Source organism: Amborella trichopoda, chromosome 12 (genome assembly GCF_054954075.1).
Source record: "Amborella trichopoda isolate Santa Cruz 75 chromosome 12, AtrichopodaSantaCruz75HAP2 v2.0, whole genome shotgun sequence".
Lineage (NCBI taxonomy): Eukaryota > Viridiplantae > Streptophyta > Magnoliopsida > Amborellales > Amborellaceae > Amborella > Amborella trichopoda.
Genome location: NC_142347.1, coordinates 36,869,716 through 36,888,762, shown reverse-complemented (window position 1 = coordinate 36,888,762; position 19,047 = coordinate 36,869,716). Strand labels below are relative to the sequence as shown.

Sequence of the window (19,047 nt, the reverse complement as noted above, 5' to 3'; positions counted from 1 at the left end):
TTCCTATGATCATTTTGCAGTCCCAATCTGTCTTCATCAAAGAAAGGCTGATCCTGGATGGTGCGCTGGCTGCCCATGAGTGTATTCACTCCAGGCATTTATCCAAGAAGCCAGGCTTGATTTTCAAAATTGATTGGAAAAAATCTTATGACCATGTCGACTGGTCTTTACTGGAGGAGACGATGGCCAAAATGAATTTTGGTTCTCGCTGGAGAAAATGGATGAAAGGTTGAATATCCAATCCTCATTGCTCGATGCTTATAAACGGAAGCCCGAAAGGCTATTTTTCATCTTCGAGGGGGCTCCGCCAAGGGGACCCGCTATCTCCCTTTCTCTTTACAATAGCTGCAAAGGTTTTCAGCAGGTCTATCTCTCGCCTTTCCTTTGCAATCCACGAGGTCCTTCAATATCACACTGCAATATGCAAATGATACCTTAGTCTTCCTTGATGCTGCTCCTCATGAAATCGAAAACCTCATACTCTTTCTCAAATGTTTTGAGAATGCCACAGGCTTCAAAGTGAATATGGAAAAATCAAAGAAGATGGGTGTGGGTCTCACTTCTAAAGATATTAGGAACCTTATTCCTTCCTGGGAAGGTCTAGTGGAGGACCTACCCACCACTTACTTAGGATTACCTTTGGGCTTAGGGAAGCCAAAAAAGAGACAATGGGCCCAAGTGATCGACAGAGTTCATAGGCGATTGGCTGGTTGGAAAGGGAGGTTTCTCTCCCTGGCTGGTCACTCCACTTTAGTTAAAGCTACTTTGGCCAATTCCCTTGTTTACTTAATGTCCATATTTCACATGCCAGCTTCGGTGGCTAACAGGCAGGACCAACTTATGAGGAACTTTCTGTGGTCTGGCCAAGCAGAAAAAATTAGACATCATCTCATCTCTTGGGATAAAGCCTGACTACCTAAGAAATAAGGTGGTCTAGGAATCAGAGATCTTAGAAAACACAATTTGGCCTTGATGGGGAAATGGTGGTGGAGGTTGGCCACTCAACCAAGCTCTCTTTGGGCTCAGGTTATTCGGACAAATATAAGATTCCAGACCACACATGGGGGCCTCACAGGGCTTCCCGTTGTAGGGCTTCAGGAGCTTGGAAATCCTTCACTTATTCTCTTGCTTTGTTCAAGCAATCACTACGCTTCCATCCAAAAGAAGGTAATAGAGTGCGCTTTTGGTCTGATCTTTGGATTGGACATGCTCCCCTTAGGGACTTATTTCCCAACCTCTATGAACTTGCGTACAACAAAGAGTCTACCATTTCAGATGAAATGGTCCTTACAGGGGGGCACAGAACTTGGAATCCTTCTTTTAGAAGGAACCTCACCGAGGAGGAAACTTCAGCCTTCTCCATCCTATCGGCTGTTCTTTCCCCGGTGTTCTTACCTTTCTTCAAGGATTGACTCTCTGATATGGATTCTATCCCCTTTCGGTATTTTTTTCAGTAGCTTCATTCTACAAGAAACTTACCCAACCGCCTACCTACCCGTTAAATCCCATCTCTCCTCTCTCCAAAGTTTGGAAAACAATAGCTCACCCAAAAGTCCAAACCTTTAATTGGATTGCCTGCTGTCAACGAGCCCTTACGCTTGATCAGCTTCAAAAGAGAGGATTGCCGCTCCCAAACAGATGCGTTATGTGCCTAGTTGGGGAGTCTAACCCTCACCTCTTTTTACATTGTAATATGGCCTTTGAACTTTGGACTCTTATCCTCCACTTGTTTGGTCTCCAGTGGGTCCTTCCATCTTCAGTTAAGGAACTTTCGTTTATCACCCTGGTGGTCCTTGGCCCAAAGCTGGTAAAATCTTGTGGAAGGCAGCAATTGCTGCTACCATCTGGGTCCTATGGCTTGAAAGAAACGAGAGGGTTTTTCAAGGACACAAAAATGAGGTCTCAATGCTCTTTGACAAGGTTACAACCCTTGTAATGTTTTGGGCTTCCACCCAAAGTCTCTTTGGTGGGATTCCCAAGAATACCTTCCTTAGGCAGTGAGAGAACATTATCCAACTTCAACCTCTCAAGGTACATAGACCACACAATTGGCAATCATCCCAGAAAATGCCATAAAGCTCACCTTCGATGGTTGCTCATTATGGAACCCGGGCCCATCAGGAGTTGGGGGGGTCTTCCGTGACCACAACCGCAATGTCCTCATGACATATTCCGAATTTGTCGGACTTGGAGATTCTCAGCTTGCCGAAGCCTAGGCACTCCTTATGGGCCTAAAAAAATTCAACCCATCTTGGGGTCAACTTTTAGTGGTGGAAGGAGACGCAAAACATATTGTATCTTGGGCAGCAGGCACCGCTACCCCCCATTGGTATCTATCTAGGATTTTTGACGAAATTTACCACATATGCAGGGATACCAACGTCTATTGGAGGCATACCTCACGGACGTCGAACGAGTTTGCTGACCTTCTAGTTAAAGACGGAGCCTGGCGACGATCACATCAAGAAGACCCTGACTGGTCCATCTCTTTTTTTGCTCTGGACCAAAGAGGTTTCCTAGGACACTAGACTATTTTTTGCTCCTTCTTGTATAGGGCATTCCTATAAGCCCCATTTTTTGCAAGCTCAACCTTCTGTAATCAGCCACTTCTAGAGGCTTTATTTTTGTACTAGGTCTGTGGACCTATTTTTTGACAGAGATACCCATCTCGTGGGTATCCTGGTCCTCTCCTCCCTCTCTCTTCTATATTCACGCTAATTCCAAATAATACAATGTTAACTTTATCAAAAAAAAAAAGGTATACATTTGGCACTTGTAAGGGTACTCCATACACAATTGTAAGGGTGCCCAATATCTAATTACACTTGAATCACAATGCAAGCTGATACACCTTAAAACCAAATGCTTAATCTCAAAGATGAGGACAATCCTTCATAATATTCTAACTTTGCAGAAAGCTGTAATAATTCTAAAATTTTTTTTAAAAAAGAAAAACAAAAAAAAACAGGGGGAAACTTTTAATAAGTGACGGCTCGCATAAGCATGATGGTCCTTAGGAACCATCACTATTTTCAAAAGCTTTTGCTGCCTTGCTCTTGCCACGTCCACTAAAAGACGTGGGCTTTAAGCGTTTAAAGTGTAATTTAACGGTTACACCTCTTGTGTGAGGTGTACCTTAATAAAAGAATATAATATAGTATCCTAATAATTTAAATACGAGAGGCGAGGACTCCCACCCTAAAAAATTTTGAGATCTCTCTCTCTAGCCGAATTTTTATCGGAAGCTCCCTCTCAAATATTTTAGGTAAGTGACATCATTATCTTGAAAAATAATCCGTTCTTTTTAAAATGAAATGAAATAATTATTTATGCTTATTTTCATGAATTTTAGGCGCGATAAATTTTATGTGCAAGTGATCTCATTATTTTGAAAAATAATCATTTTAATAAAATTATAATATTAGAAATTTTAAATGCTGTAAATTCTTAGAAATAAATGTATTTATTTATTTTTCTTGTCTATTGTTAGAAAATTTTAGAAATAAAATTATTAGAAATAAATGTGATATTTCTGCTGTTAGTAAAATTGTGAGATTTCTTTCTACTGTTTTTGAATATTTAGACATTGTAAATTTCATGTGCAATGACTGCCTTATTATTTAAAAAATTGATATATTTGCAATTGATTATAGCATTGTTGTGAAATGTTTAATTGCGAATTGACATCTCATAAATTGTGACATCTCATAAATTGTGATAATTTCGTATTCTTGAAATTCTATAAGAGTTTTTCTATATATAATAAACTGGCAATTATGCCAGAATGTCTTTACGAACTGCTACCTTTCTAAATTTGAGCCCAAAATATTTGATTGGTTATTTTTGAAATGTTATTGAAAGTGACTGTTATTAACGGTTTCAGTGAAATTCATATTAATGATTTCAGTAATATGTTGAGTACATGATATTGCTGCTTTCGAATGTTTAAAGAGATTTAGAAATACTTTAAGTATGCAAGTGGACTCATCCGGTTCGCCGATGAGGTTTAAGTGGACCTATCCGGGACGTCGGTAGGGATTAAGTGGACTCATCCGGTATGCCGGCAAGGTATAAGTGGACCTGCAGGGATTAAGTGGACCAATATGGGACGCCGATAGGGATTAAGTGGACCCATCAGGACGCTGATGGGGTATATAGGTGACCTACTTGGGATGCCAGTAGGGTAATTTTGTGGAATCTTTTGAATTATGCACTGCCGTTAAAATGTTATATGCATTTCAATCATTTCGATTATGTTTATTTGTGCATTTCTGAAAGTGAACTTGTTATCGATAAATGCTTGTGCTCGCATTGTTTTTAATTGATCTCCATTTTGAAAGTTTGTTTATATCTTTCATCGATGATTATTTTTAAGATTATGATGATCACTTACTGAGTAGCCAAACTCATCAAACTATGATAAACATTTTTCAGGATAACTGCGGTTTCATTTTGAGTGCTCGTCAGGATCAACTTTGGAAGATATTGTAGTTGTGCCTAAGCTTTCTTTTGTTACTTTGTAAGAATTCGCCACTGTAAATTTGTCCTATCAAGAGATGTATATATGTTTTGACTATCACATCTCAAGAATAACAGTATTATAAATTCTTGGGGTGTGACTATCATGGTATCAGAGCAATAGGTTTAAGATTCTTAGGAAATTTAAAAAGAATATACTTAAAATAATATTTATTGCGTGTACAGACCGCGACAAAGTCAGGATCCAGAATAGCTGAAGTCATTATGGAAAGAATTCACAAAGCCTTGGAAAATATGGATGCTCTAATGCAACATCAGATGGAAAACAACAATCCACCCAGGCAGTCAGTTACGGGAAATGGTGGGAGTGATATCGAACAATTTAAGAAATTGAACCCACCTTCTTTTAAGGGTGTTATAAACCCACTAGAAGCCGAGCGATGGATTATGCAATTGGAAAAAATTTTCGAGGTAATGGAATGTCTTGATGCTAGGAAGGTGGCCTTGGCAGTTTTATATTAGAAGGATAAGCACAACATTGGTGGTGAATGGCAGTATTGGTTAAAGAAAATAAACCCTTGACTTGGGAAGTATTTATAGAGGCATTTAATGAAAAGTATTTCCCAGATTTTAATCGAGACCAAAAAGAAATTGAATTTCTGAAATTAATCCAAAGAAACCGGACAGTAGCACAGTACGAGGCCAAGCTCACTGAATTGGCCAGATTTGCACCACATATGATTAACAATGAGGCCAGAAAGGTGGATCGAGCTCTATTAGAAGCAGAATATCAGTCTTAAAATTGAGAACTTATGCTGAAATAGTGGATCGAGCCCTAATTGTTGAAAAATATTTCGAAGATTACCAAAAAACGAAAAATCAGAAACGCCATGTTAGACCCACACCATCTAATCAACAACAGTTTGAAAGGACAAACAAGAAGCCAAGGCCCTTGCCACTTCAAAGCCCAATAGAACCATGTAAAAAATGTGGGAAAAACCATGGATCCAGCCCTTGTTATTGGAATACCGGAGCCTGTTTTAAATGTGAAAAATTGGGGCACCAGATTAAACAATGTCCTAGCTTACAGATGCAACAGCTTCCAAAGCAGGGAGAGATAGCTCAAAAGCCTCAGATGAAGGGCAGAGTATTTGCGATCACCGAGCAAGACGCTCAGGCCTCAAAATCAGTGATTCGAGGTACTCTTATTATCTTCCAAAAAGTAGCTCATGTTTTGATTGATCCTGGATCTACTCATTCATTTGTGTCACCACATTTTGCATGCCACTTAAAGGTAGAACCAGAATAATTAGAATACATTCTAGAGATAGCCACACCGATGGGAAATTCAATTGACACCAATATAATGTACAAATCATGTGAAATAAAGATAGAAGAAAAGGAACTCTTGGTTGATTTAATACTCTTAGAAATTCAAGATTTTGATGTAATCTTAGGCATGGATTGGCTTTCTGCATACCATGCAAGTTTGATTGTTACAAGAAAATGGTTACCTTTAGTATTCTGAATCAACCAATATTTTACTTCAATGGTATCAAAGAAGACTCCCCATCTATATGTAATCTCTTGTATTCGAGCTAATCGCCTCCTTCGAAAAAGGTGTCAAGGCTTTCTTGCCTATATCAAAGAAGATAGGAAGGAAGAGATAAATTTGGATACCACTCCGATTATTCGAGAATTTCCAATCCGGAAGAATTGCCAGGATTACCGCCTGACAGGGAAATTGAATTCTCTATTGAATTATTGCCAAGAGTATCTCCAATTTCTAAGGCACCTTATAGAATCGCACCTGCAGAACTTAAGGAACTGAAACAGCAATAGGAAGAATTATTAGATAAAGGCTTTATCAGGCCCAGTGTGTCACCTTGGGGTGCTCCGGTATTGTTTGTTAAAAAGAAAGATGGGACTATGAGATTGTCTATCGAATATAGACAGTTGAACCAAATAACAGTGAAAAATAAGTATCCATTACCTAGAATTTATGATTTATTTAATCAATTACAAGGATCACAAGTGTTTCAAAAAATTGATCTTAGATTTGTATACCATCAGCTTAAGATTAAAAGTGAAGATGTTTCCAAGACAGCTTTCAGAATAAGGTATGGCCATTATGAATTTTTAGTCATGCCTTTGGATTAACCAATACACCGGCTGCATTTATGGATTTGATGAATCAGATCTTTAAACCCTTTTTGGATAAATTTATTGTGGTATTCATCGATGATATTTTAATTTATTCATCAGAAGGAACATGCGCAACATGTAAGAATGGTATTGCAAATATTAAGAGACAAGAAATTGTATGCCAAACTTAGTAAATGTGAATTTTGGATTGAACAAGTGACATTTTTAGGACATGTCACATCAAAAGAAGGTTTATCAGTTGATCCTTCAAAAGTTGAAGCCGTTGTTAATTGGAAACAACCAAGAAACGTGATTGAAGTTTGAAGCTTTTTGGGATTGGCAGGATATTACAGAAAGTTTGTAGAAGGATTTTCTTGAATCGCAACCCTATCGACTCGATTGACACAGAAAAATGTCAAATTTGAGTGGACAAGTGAATGTGAGGAGAGTTTTCAAGAACTAAAAGTTTGATTAACTTCAGCACCTATTTTAACTATTCCTAAGGGGAGTGGGGGATTTGTGATTTATGGTGATGCTTCACATAAAGGCTTGGGTTGTGTATTAATGCAATATGGAAAAGTAGTGGCATATGCATCTAGACAGTTGAAAGAATATGAGAAAAAATATCCAATTCATGACTTGGAACTGGCTGCAGTAGCATTCACTTTGAAAATGTGGAGGCATTATCTATATGGTGAGCAAATTCAAAATATACACAGATCATAAGAGCTTGAAATACCTCTTCTCTCAAAAGGATTTAAATATGCGGCAGATAAGATGGATGGATTTCTTAAAAGATTATAATTGTACAATCCATTATCATTCATGAAAAGCTAACGTTGTGGCCAACGTTCTAAGTAGAAAATCTACAGGAATCTTAGCTCATCTAATGATCCAAGAAATGAGCTTTTAAAGGAAATAGTGGATTGGCATCCGTCGGCTCCATCCATTAATGGTGTGGTAAGTATGAATGCCAACATTAAGGCAGAACCCCAATTAATCCAACAGAGTCGATCGGCACAAAAGAAAGACCCTCAGCTTATAACAATTGTAGAAGAGGTGAAGCAAGAAAAAGAGAGACAAATTCTCTATATGTAGTGAGGATTTGCTAAGATTCAAAGTATTTGAGAGAAGCACATCACTCTCGTTATACGATACATCCCGGAAGTATTAAAATGTATCAGGACCTGAAGAAAACCTTTCGATGGAATAATATGAAAAAAGAGGTAGCGCTATTTGTGTCTAAGTGCCTAACATGCCAGCAAGTAAAAGCTGAGCATCAAAGGCCCGCTGGGTTGTTGCAGCCTTTACCCGTGCCAGAATGGAAGTGGGAGCACACCTCTATGGATTGTCTCTGACTTGCCTAGAACAAATTCGGGACATGATAGCATTTGGGTCATTGTGGACCGGCTGACCAAAACTGCCCATTTTCTGCCGATTCGCACGACATACACTTTGGATCGACTGACCCAGTTGTACATTAAAAAAATAGTGCGGTTGCATGAAGTTCCGATCAGTATTGTATCGGACAGAGATACTCGATTTACTTATAAATTTTGGGCTAGGCTACAATCAACCATGGGGACGAGACTCACCTTTAGCACTGCCTTTCATCCCCAAACTGATGGACAATCGGAGAGGACCATCTAAACTTTGGAAGATATGCTGAGGGCCTGTGTCATTGACTTTACAGGAAGCTGAGATGATCATTTACCCCTGATTGAATTTGCTTATAATAATAGCCAGTATCCAGATGGTACCATATGAAGCCCTGCATGGAAGGAAATGCAGGTCACCTATCTGTTGGGACGAGGTTGGTGAAAGGAACCTTTTGGGGCCAAAAATTGTCTAGGTAACCGCATATAGGATAGCATTAATTCGAGAAAGGCTCAGGACAGCTCAGAGTCGGCAAAAGGGTTATGCCGATAACCGAATGAGAGATCTTGAATTTGAAGAAGGTGATCGAGTTTTCCTAAAGATCTCACTAATAAAAGGCATTATGAGATTCGGCAAGAAAGGAAAGCCCAGCCCACATTACAACTGACCATTTGAAATCCTGGAAAGAATCAGAGGTGTCGCTTATAGACTTGCCTTACCACCCGAATGGGCAAACGTCCATAATGTCTTTAATGTATCATCACTGCGAAAATATCAACCTGACCCATCCCATATCTTGAAATATGAACCTTTACCGATCAAGAAGAACCTATCATTTATTGAGCAACCAATTTTGATACTGGATAGAAGGGTGCAAGTGTTGCGCAACAAGGAGATTCCTTTGGTCGGTGTTTTATGGCAGTACCATTCAAGAGAAGAGTCGACTTGGAAACGAGAAGACGATATCAGAGAAAAATATTCTTATATTTTTCAGTAATCCGATACACAAATTTAGAGGACTAAATTTCTTTAAGGGGGGAAGAATGTAATAATTCTAAAAAAAAAAATTTTTTTTAAAAAAAGGGGAAACTTTTAATTAGTGATGGTTCGTATGAGCATGATGGTCCATAGGGACCATCACTATTTTCAAAAGCTTTTGCTGCCTTGCTTTTGCCACGTCCACTAAAGGACGTGCGCTTTAAGCGTTTAAATTGTAATTTAACGGTTACACCTCATGTGTGAGGCGTAACTTAATAAAAGAATATAATATAGTATCCTAAGAATTTAAATACGAGAGGCAAGGACTCCCACCTTAGAAAATTTTGAGATCTCTCTCTCTAGCCGAATTTTTATCGAAAGCTCCCTCTCAAATATTTTAGGTAAGTGACATCATTATCTTGAAAAATAATCCGTTCTTTTTAAAAATGAAATGAAATTATTATTTATGCTTATTTTCATGAATTTTAGGCGCAATAAATTTTATATGCAAGTGATCTCATTATTTTGAAAAATAATCATTTTAATAAAATTATAATATTAGAAATTTTAAATGCTGTAAATTCTTAGAAATAAATTTATTTATTTATTTTTCTTGTCTATTGTTAGAAAATTTTAGAAATAAAATTATTAGAAATAAATGTGATATTTCTGCTGTTAGTAAAATTGTGAGATTTCTTTCTACTGTTTTTGAATTAGACATTGTAAATTTCATGTGCAATGACTGCCTTAATATATTTGCAATTGATTATAGCATTGTTGTGAAATGTTTAATTGCGAATTGACATCTCATAAATTGTGATAATTTCGTATTCTTGAAATTCTATAAGAGTTTTTCTATACATATTAAACTGGCAATTATGCTAGAATGTCTTTACGAACTGCTACCTTTCTAAATTTGAGCCCAAAATATTTGATTGGTTATTTTTGAAATGTTATTGAAAGTGACTGTTATTAACGGTTTCAGTGAAATTCATATTAATGATTTCAGTGATATGTTGAGTACATGATATTGCTGTTTTCGAATGTTTAAAGAGATATAGAAATAAGTATGCAAGTGGACTCATATGGTTCGCCGGTGAGGTTTAAATGGACCTATCCGGGACGTCGGTAGGTATAAGTGAACCTGCAGGGATTAAGTGGACTTATATAGGACGCCGATAGGGATTAAGTCGACCCATCAAGACGCTGATGGGGTATATAGGTGACCTACTTAGGACGCCAGTAGGGTAATTTTGTGGAATCTTTTGAATTATGGACTGCCGTTAAAATGTTATATGCATTTCAATCATTTGGATTATGTTTAATTGTGCATTTCTGAAAGTGAACTTGTTATCGATAAATGCTTGTGCTCGCATTGTTTTTAATTGACCTCCATTTTGAAAGTTTGTTTATATCTTTCATCGACGATTATTTTTAAGATTATGATGATCACTTACTGAGTAGCCAAACTCATCAAACTATGGTAAACATTTTTCTGGACAACTGCGGTTTCATTTTGAGTGCTCGTCAAGATCAACTTTAGAAGATATATTGTAGTTGTGCCTAAGCTTTCTTTTGTTACGTTGTAAGAATTCGCCACTGTAAATTTGTCCTATCAAGAGATGTATATATGTTTTGACTGTCACATCTCAAGAATAACAGTATTGTAAATTCTTGGGGTGTAACAAGCTTTGTACACCTCTCTTTGCCTAGCTCATACATAATAAGACAGTTTGTCTCGGATCCTTGACATCTACACCTGACTGTGATAAATCATACCATCTCATACAAAAGGGGCAGCTCAGATCAACCACTGCGTCCATATTGATTTTCATCTTCTCTAGACCTAGTTGCTCATGTGAATTGGGATGAACATGCTTAACATCCTACACTCAACCACATACTTTTGCATCTTCCTAGGACGATCATTGACATCAGAAGTGTAACAAGTAACATACTACTTATATCCCGCTCCTCTGCCTGAGACTATTTTCGTATAATAAATTCCTTTACAACTTGTGACACCAAATCTCTACCCATGCACCTCTAAATGCCGGTAACACTAGGCCCTAACAAAATGCATCTAATTTACGATTCCATGAATGCATAAAGCATATTGAAGTTGATTGTCAGTTCTGAAGGAGCAATTCTAATGAAAAACCACATTGTCACGTTTTCATTTTAGTGAGAAAACAAGTATATTGAGGTTTAGCTATGACCTAGTCTAAATATCAGTTTTTGATAAACAAACATATGTTTCTGGACAACAGCAAATCAGATTAAAGGGATGCATCAGCAGTGACATTTATTCCCATTTTCATACTTAGTAGTGCAACATTTGTTATTCTACATTTGTATTTCAAGTAACTGAGGTAATAGAGGCTAATTCAAAATTGCCAAAAGGGTGTTTCTCATAAATACGGTGTAACATGTAGAACTTGTAGCCGATCAAAAACAAATGTGTTTTATGTAAGTCGAGCGTTGACTACTAATAATGACTAGTTAATGAAGGGTTTCCTTAAGGTTAAACTGGAATTGGCATTCATCAACACACATGTGAGTAGGGCTTCACATGACAGGGAAACACTTGCAAACAACATTGAATGGCTAAAGGAAGATTGTTGGTATCAGTTATTTAAAAATCGCCGACTCAAAAAGGACTCGGGCGATTCGACACGAGAATCGGTCACCCCGTGTCAATTCCATTGAAAAACTCAGTACCGCCGGGTTCTAGAGAAGAACCAGCGATTCTCTACAGTGAACCGCCTGATTCACTGTTCAAGACTCGATGAACACTGTGAAACATGAAAAATCATCACGTTTAGAATTGTTTTGATCAATTATTGGAACAAATCGAATCTTGCAGGCTTTGGGTCTAACTTCACAGCCTCATTGAGCATTATAATCGAACTCAAAGGTCGAATTCAAATAAAAAATTCACAGTTTCGTGAAGAACACACGACTACGTTTAGGTTTTCCTCTCTTTGATCGATTGCAAACGAAATAGGGCATTATTTTTTATCAAATTAAAGGGTTCTTACTCGTAATACTGTTATTGAAGAGAAAATGTACACCAATTTCGCTTATTTTGGTCGATTACAACTCAAATTTGGATTTGAAGTCACGGTTTCAAAATAATAAGAGCTTCTTTTTTTTCACCATTTAATTGATTCCAATCGATTTTTAGCAAATATTTTCTTCATATCATAGGGTTGTGGTTCTTTATAATGTTATTGATCATAAATTGTAGCCTATTTTCTCTATTTTGGTCAATTTGTGACGGATTTTTTATTTTGAGTCAGTTTTCTCAAGAACAGTTAGGGGTTTTTTTTTTCGCCAAACCATAAATTTTAGATGAATTAAAGCACCATTAGTAATTATTTCAAAGGGTTTTTAAAGGAAATGCCGTTCTTCATATGATTTTGGGTGTAATTTGTGGGATTAACCAATTTTTATTGCTCGATATTTGAAGAAATGGAGTTGTTACTGCGTTTTTAAAAAAAGAGGTCAAAAATCCATCAAACTGAAATTTTCTGCCGAATTAGGGCATCATTTTGAATGATTTCATAGAGGATTTGAGGATAACAATGTTATTCAAACGATTATTGGTGTTATTTGTGTGATTAACCAATTTTGGTGATCAATTTTTTGAAAACTCGTGATTGTTTGTTTTTTTCAATTTTTTTTTGAAAAATCTCGATTTTCTGAAAAATTGTGAAAAATCATGACCAAATTTTAATTATCTTGAGAAATTAAGTTGTATTTTTCAATTTTATTTTTTAATTTTTAATTCAATAAAATGTATGTTGTATCATAAAATGTATGTATGTTCTTGATACATATTTTATAATTATATTATCTTCATACCTGTAGTGGCATTGTGAATGACTATATCATTGTAAAAAAAAAAAATTTCGATACTATATCATTGTAAACTTAAATTTATTGCTATACATACTCTTTTTATCTATAATGTGGCATAAATATTTTTTTTTTCCAGTAAGAACTAATTCACGCTTGTCAAAATGAAGATATGTGGCGAGTCTACATGTAGTGGCATTGTGAATGACTATATCATTGTAATTTTTTTTTTAATTGATACTATATCATTGTAAATATTTTTTTTCTTGATTCTAAGTTTGGCTTATACATACTCTTTTTATCGATAATGTTGCATAAATAAATTTTTTTTGCCAGCAGGAACTGATTCATGCTTGTCAAAATGAAGATTTGTTACGAGTCTATATGTAGTGGCATTGTGAATGACTATATAATTGTAAATTTTTTTTTTTTATTGATCAGAGTCGTTCTACCAACCCAGGTTGCCAAACGACTTGACCAAATCATGCGAAATTTCTTGTGGTCGGGGCAGGAGGATAGGACCAAGTTCCATATTGTAGCATGGGAAAACGTCTGCCTACCCAAACAGCAGGGAGGACTAAGCATTCGCATCCTTCGCAAACAAAACCAGGCACCAGGCACTCCTTGGGAAATGGTGGTGGCATCTAGCCACCCAGCCGAACTCTCTTTGGGCTCAAGTGCTACGAAAAAAGAATAAAATCCCTGAAGGAGCATGAATGCCTACGAGGAATCATTGGCACAATGCCTCAAGGGCCTGGAGATCCTTTGCCTCAGCCCTTCAGCAGTTCAGAAAATTCATAAGGTTTCACCCTAGAGAGGGCTCTAGAGTGAGATTCTGGTCAGATTTGTGGATAGGACCCTCCCCTCTAAGAGAGAGGTGTTCCCTGCCCTCTACTCTCTGGCTCAAAACAAAGAATCCTCTGTTGCTGAGGAAATGGTTCTAACAGGAGGACGTAGAATATGGAACCCCTCATTCAGAAGGAACCTTACTGAAGAGGAAACCATCCATTTTCAGTCTCTCTCGACCTCTCTTCACTTCCACTTCCTCTCGCCTCAAGGAAATGATGCCATCATTTGGACGCTAGTCCCCCTCTGGTATCTTCTCAATAGCATCATTCTACAAAAGCCTAATTCTACCCCCAACTTTCCCCGAAAATCCAACAGCTATCCAATCTAAAGTTTGGGACACCATCGCTCCACCTAAAGTCCAAACTTTCAACTGGCTTGCATGCTCCCATAGGGCTCTCACAGTGGACCAGTTTCAAAAGAGAGGGATCCCGATCCCCAATAGGTGTGCCCTATGCTTATGTGAGGAGGAGTCAAACAAACATTTGTTCATCCACTGTGACTATACCTTCGACCTCTGGGGCCAAGTGCTACAACTTTTTGGCATTCAATGGGTCACCCCCCCTTCGGTCAAGGCCTTAATCTCCTACGATCTTAACTCACGTTCGCCGAAGGCAGGAAGGTTGCTTTGGAAAGCAGCTATTGCAACAACCATATGGTCCATTTGGCTGGAAAGAAACTCTAGAATCTTCCCAGACATTAAACTTCACACACCAGCTCACCTCCACAAGATTATCTCTCTCGTTACCTTTTGGGCCTCCAACCACAAGGCTTTTTCAGGGATCCAAGGAAGTTCTTTCCTCACCCAATGGATCAATGTACTTCACCACCAACTGAGAGTGGTGGCCAGACCATATAACTAGCAACCACCACCCTAAGGTTGCATCAAACTGAATTTCGATAGGTGCTCCCTAGGGAACCCTGGCCCGGCAGGGGCCAGGGGGGTATTCCGCGACCACCAAAGCAACGTCCTTTTGACCTTTTCAGAGAACATTGGCATCAAAGATTCCATTCATGCCGAAGCTCTTGCCCTTTTAATTGGGATAAAACTCTTCAATCTGTCCAGAGGCCTCCACCTGATAGTGGAAGGAGACTCAAATAACGTTATCTCCTAGGCAAGGAGAACGAGCTCACCACCGTGGTACTTAGCTTCACTTTTTGACGAAATTGATCATATATGCAGGGATATGGACGTCTCTTAGAGGCATATATGGAGGTCTTCCAACGACATCGCAGATACCTTGGCGAAAGAGGGTGCTAGAAGTAAGGGCCAAGGACAAGCGCTACCCGGGTCCGTCTCCTTTTTTGCTCCAGACCAGGGCTCACGACTTAAAATGGCTCGTTTTTTATTTTTCTACCCCGTTGAATTTTTGGAAAAGCTTCATGTAAATTATTGTAATTGGGACACTCTATAAGCTCTTTTTGTACATGTTAGGTTAGCACAATTTTTTACTGAGTCACCCTTCTTTAGGGTGATCTCAGTCTCTCACTTACTTGTAACACTCTCCTATGTAACTCTCTGCCAGCAATAAAATGTTGACTTTTATCAAAAAAAAAAAAAAAAATTCATTGATATTATATCATGGTAAATTTATTTATTTATTTCATGATTCTAGGTTTGGCTGACATAGTCTATTTTTATTTCTAATGTTGCATAAATAAAATATTTTTGCCAATAGGAAGTCATTCATGCTTGTTGAAGATATGTGGCGAGTCTACATGTCGTGGCATTATGAATGACTATATCATTGTAAAAAAAAAAAATTATTGATACTATATCATTATAAATATGTTTTTTTTCTTGATTCTAGGTTTGGCTGATGCAAACTATTTTTATCTATAATGTTGCATCAATAAAATATTTTTGCCAGTAGAAACTCAAATATTTTTGCCACTAGAAGTATTTTGCATAAACAACAAAGATAACTTTATGAACTAGCCCTACACATTATCACTACACATGGTGATTATTTTTCACGTTGAATTGTCAGGTTCATTTTTAACTATTTACATCTTAAAACAGTTGAACCATGACAAAATCCAGGGAAGACCCTGCATGGCAACATGGGTCAAGCTTGATCCTAACAAAAAAGATAAAATTATTTGTAATTACTTCCAAAAAGTGATTAGTAGTGTTGTATATAGGTTAAAAAACACTTGGCAATGGTTAAGGGAGATATTTATGCATGCAATAGTGTCCCTGGCAATGTAAAAAAACAGATGGCGGTCATTCTCAAGGCTACAAAGGCTAAAAATGTAGCAAAGCAGAGGATGGATGAGAAGATAGCTGGCTTATATGCGCCATCGAGCGGGATGGATCCAGAAGAGCAATATAATTATGACTTGGAGATGGCCACAAAAATGAGCTTGCACGAAATGTACCAGAGGGAAAACGAGTTCCGAATGCCTGGTGGTTATGGCATGGGCATGCATGACAAGCCCAACCCAAGCATGCATGAAGGGCCCAGCTCGAGCATGCATGGTGGGCCCGGCTCGAGCATACATGGTGGGCCCAGCTCGAGCATGTATGGCGGGCCCAGCTCGAATATGTATGGAGGGTTGGTGGCAAAATGTATCCAGAGGCACCAGACGTTGAGGAAATTGTTCCTTGCTTATTTAGAGCATCAGTATTGCAGATCATGCCCACATAGACCCATTTCTCTCAAAGCCCAAGTCACAAAAAATGACCCTCAAAGGCATGGTGAAAGGTACAAGGAACATGTTGGGCATATATGCTAGTAAATGGTTCTACGATAAAGGGATCCCCTTAGATACAACCAATAGCACATGTTTCTTTTTTTTTGAGAGAGAGAGTTAACTTTTGTATTGATGTATGGTGTTAGAGTACAAAAAAAGGGGAAAGCCGAGAGTACCCACAAGTCGGGTCTCTCGATCAAAAAAATAGGTCAAGAGACCCTGTACAAAAAATGGCCTTTAAATCTGCCTGATTACAAAAGATGTACTTGTGCGCTACAAAAAAATTGGGGCATATAGATTTGCCCGATTACAAGATCTGTAGATATGTGTAACTAAGCGCCTAAACACCCTCTGTGGTCCAGGGCAAAAAAAAGAGATCGACCAGGCGGGGTCTTCAGCATGGGCCCTAGCTCCGACTTTTGCAAGAAGATCAGCAAACTAGTTAGACATCAGCCAAATATGCTTCCATAGGACGTTCATATCCCTGCATATGTTAGCAATCTCGTCAAAAATCGAAGAGAAGTACCAAGGATGTGAAGTGCATGCTGCTCAGGAGATGATATTTTGGACATCCCCTTCCACCAGAGAAAGGTTAAAATTTTTAAGACCCATGAGAAGAGCCATGGCTTCAGCGTACTGCGAGTCTTTATGGCCTAAGTCTTCGGAATAAATGACGAGAATATTGCGACGGTGGTCATGGAAAACACCTCCGGCTCTAGTAGAGCCTATATTTCCCGCCTATGATCAACGCAATCCAGAGAGCCGGACTCGAAGTAAAATCCCCGACTGTATATGAGCTCAGTGGGCCGATCTTGGATGAAAAGGTGGAGGAAGTTAGGAATTGGATTGAAGACTATAAACAGGGTTGGCCAAGAACAAGCATTACTCTCATGAGTGATGGTTGGTCATTTAAGTTAGCAAGAATGAATACTTTAACTTCTTGGCCTATTGCCCAAAAGGTATAGCCTTCTTGTCTAGCAAAGACGTATCAGGGAAAAAGAAGGATGCAAACATCTTGATACGACTATATGACCAAATAGTTGAGGTGGGAGATAAGCATGTGGTCCAGTTTATTACAGACAATGCGAGTGGTTGTGTTTCTGCAAGCAACAAGTTGATGGATAAGAGGAAGCATTTAATATGGGCCCCATGTGCTGCACACAACATCGATCTTATGTTAGAGGAGATCAGCGATATCAAAATTGTGAAGGAGACTTTAGAGGCAGCAAGGTTCGTGTCAAGATTTATATATAACCACTCTAAAATCTTATTTTTGTTCAGAGAACAATCTGACAAAAAAGAGATAATTAAGCCTGCCATAACCCGCTTTGCGACAGATTACTTGGATGTAGACTCCATTCGAGAATCCCAAGATGCCTTGAAGAGATTGTTTACCAGCGAAGAGTGGTCCAACAACCGCCTCTCGAAGTCCAAAAATGGGCTAAAAGTGGCGGGCATGGTCACAGATATAAGGTTTTGGTATCGAGAGGGCCAAATCAACTATTGGGGAGAAGCGTGGTTTTACTAGTAAAATGATCGAGATTATAAAAAGAAGGTGGGACACCAAATTGAGCCACCCAATTCAACCAATTTTTTTTTTTATTTGACACCTAACCATCCCCAAAAGATTATGGAAAGGGTCAGATACATTATTGTCGAGCTGGAGAGAAGCCATCGAAACTAGGTGGCGGCAATACAAGAGGTAAGATTTAATATTCGTGTAAGAGCTTCATGGAGTTGTTATATTTGTGAGGAATAACTAATGTACTAAAACGAAATATTTTTCTTTAGCTTTCTACGTATAGGGATGTTGTAGGATCATTTGGAACTAGGCGTGTAAGGAATTCTAGAACTAAGATGGATCCAAGTTACCCCTTAACTAATATTTTGTTCTTTCATATCTTTAATCTTATGAATTGTTCTTGCCATTACAATGCTTTTTGCATTGTAATCCAACTGAATGGTGGAAGATATATGGCAGTGATGCACCTCACTTAAGGAGGATAGCAATCAAGGTGCTCTCCCAGACAAGTTCTGCTACTGGGTGTGAGCAAAACCGGAGTACGTTCCAATGGTTGCACACTGCTAAGAGGAATCGACTCGCTTCAGAGAAGCTTCATAAGCTAGTCTACATTTATTACAACCTAAACCTCTGAGAGCGACAAATAAGAAGGAGGCTTGAAGACTACGGGCCAATAGACTTAGATACAATATTTGTCACAGACAACAGCAAAACAATGGGTAATAGAGGAAAAGGAGTAAGTGTTATACAAGAGAACGTTCCTTGAGGCTATCGATGAGGAAGATCATGAAGAAGGTGATGAGCAGCGTGAAAGAGGAAGCAATCCGCCAACATATCCACAATTTGTTGGAGATGTCGGTGGTGTTGCACCTAATAAGAGAGAGTGGGAAGGGGGTATAAGGGAAAATAAGAGATGATGATTCTGAGGCCACCCTATTCCAACCAAATTATTCAAAGACCGAATCCCAACAGCAAGACGGTAGGGGCGAGCACGACAGTGTAGGTGAGCATGAAGGATGGACAAGCTTCAGGGATTTTGGATTAGGAGCGCAACAAAACACTAACACTCAAGGATTTGAGCATAGTCAAATGCCCATTAATTTGGATGATTCGTTCGTAGATCGAGTCAATGAATTGTGCAC

The 19,047-nt window shown here is 38.4% G+C and overlaps 1 protein-coding gene across 1 annotated transcript in view; it reads right to left on the bottom strand.

Annotated features, from left to right (window-relative positions):
• Nucleotides 1–19,047, bottom strand: part of LOC18421828 (Translation elongation factor EF1A/initiation factor IF2gamma family protein) — a 61,808-nt gene that overhangs the window by 12,924 nt on the left and 29,837 nt on the right. The gene's annotated exons all lie outside the window — the stretch shown is intronic.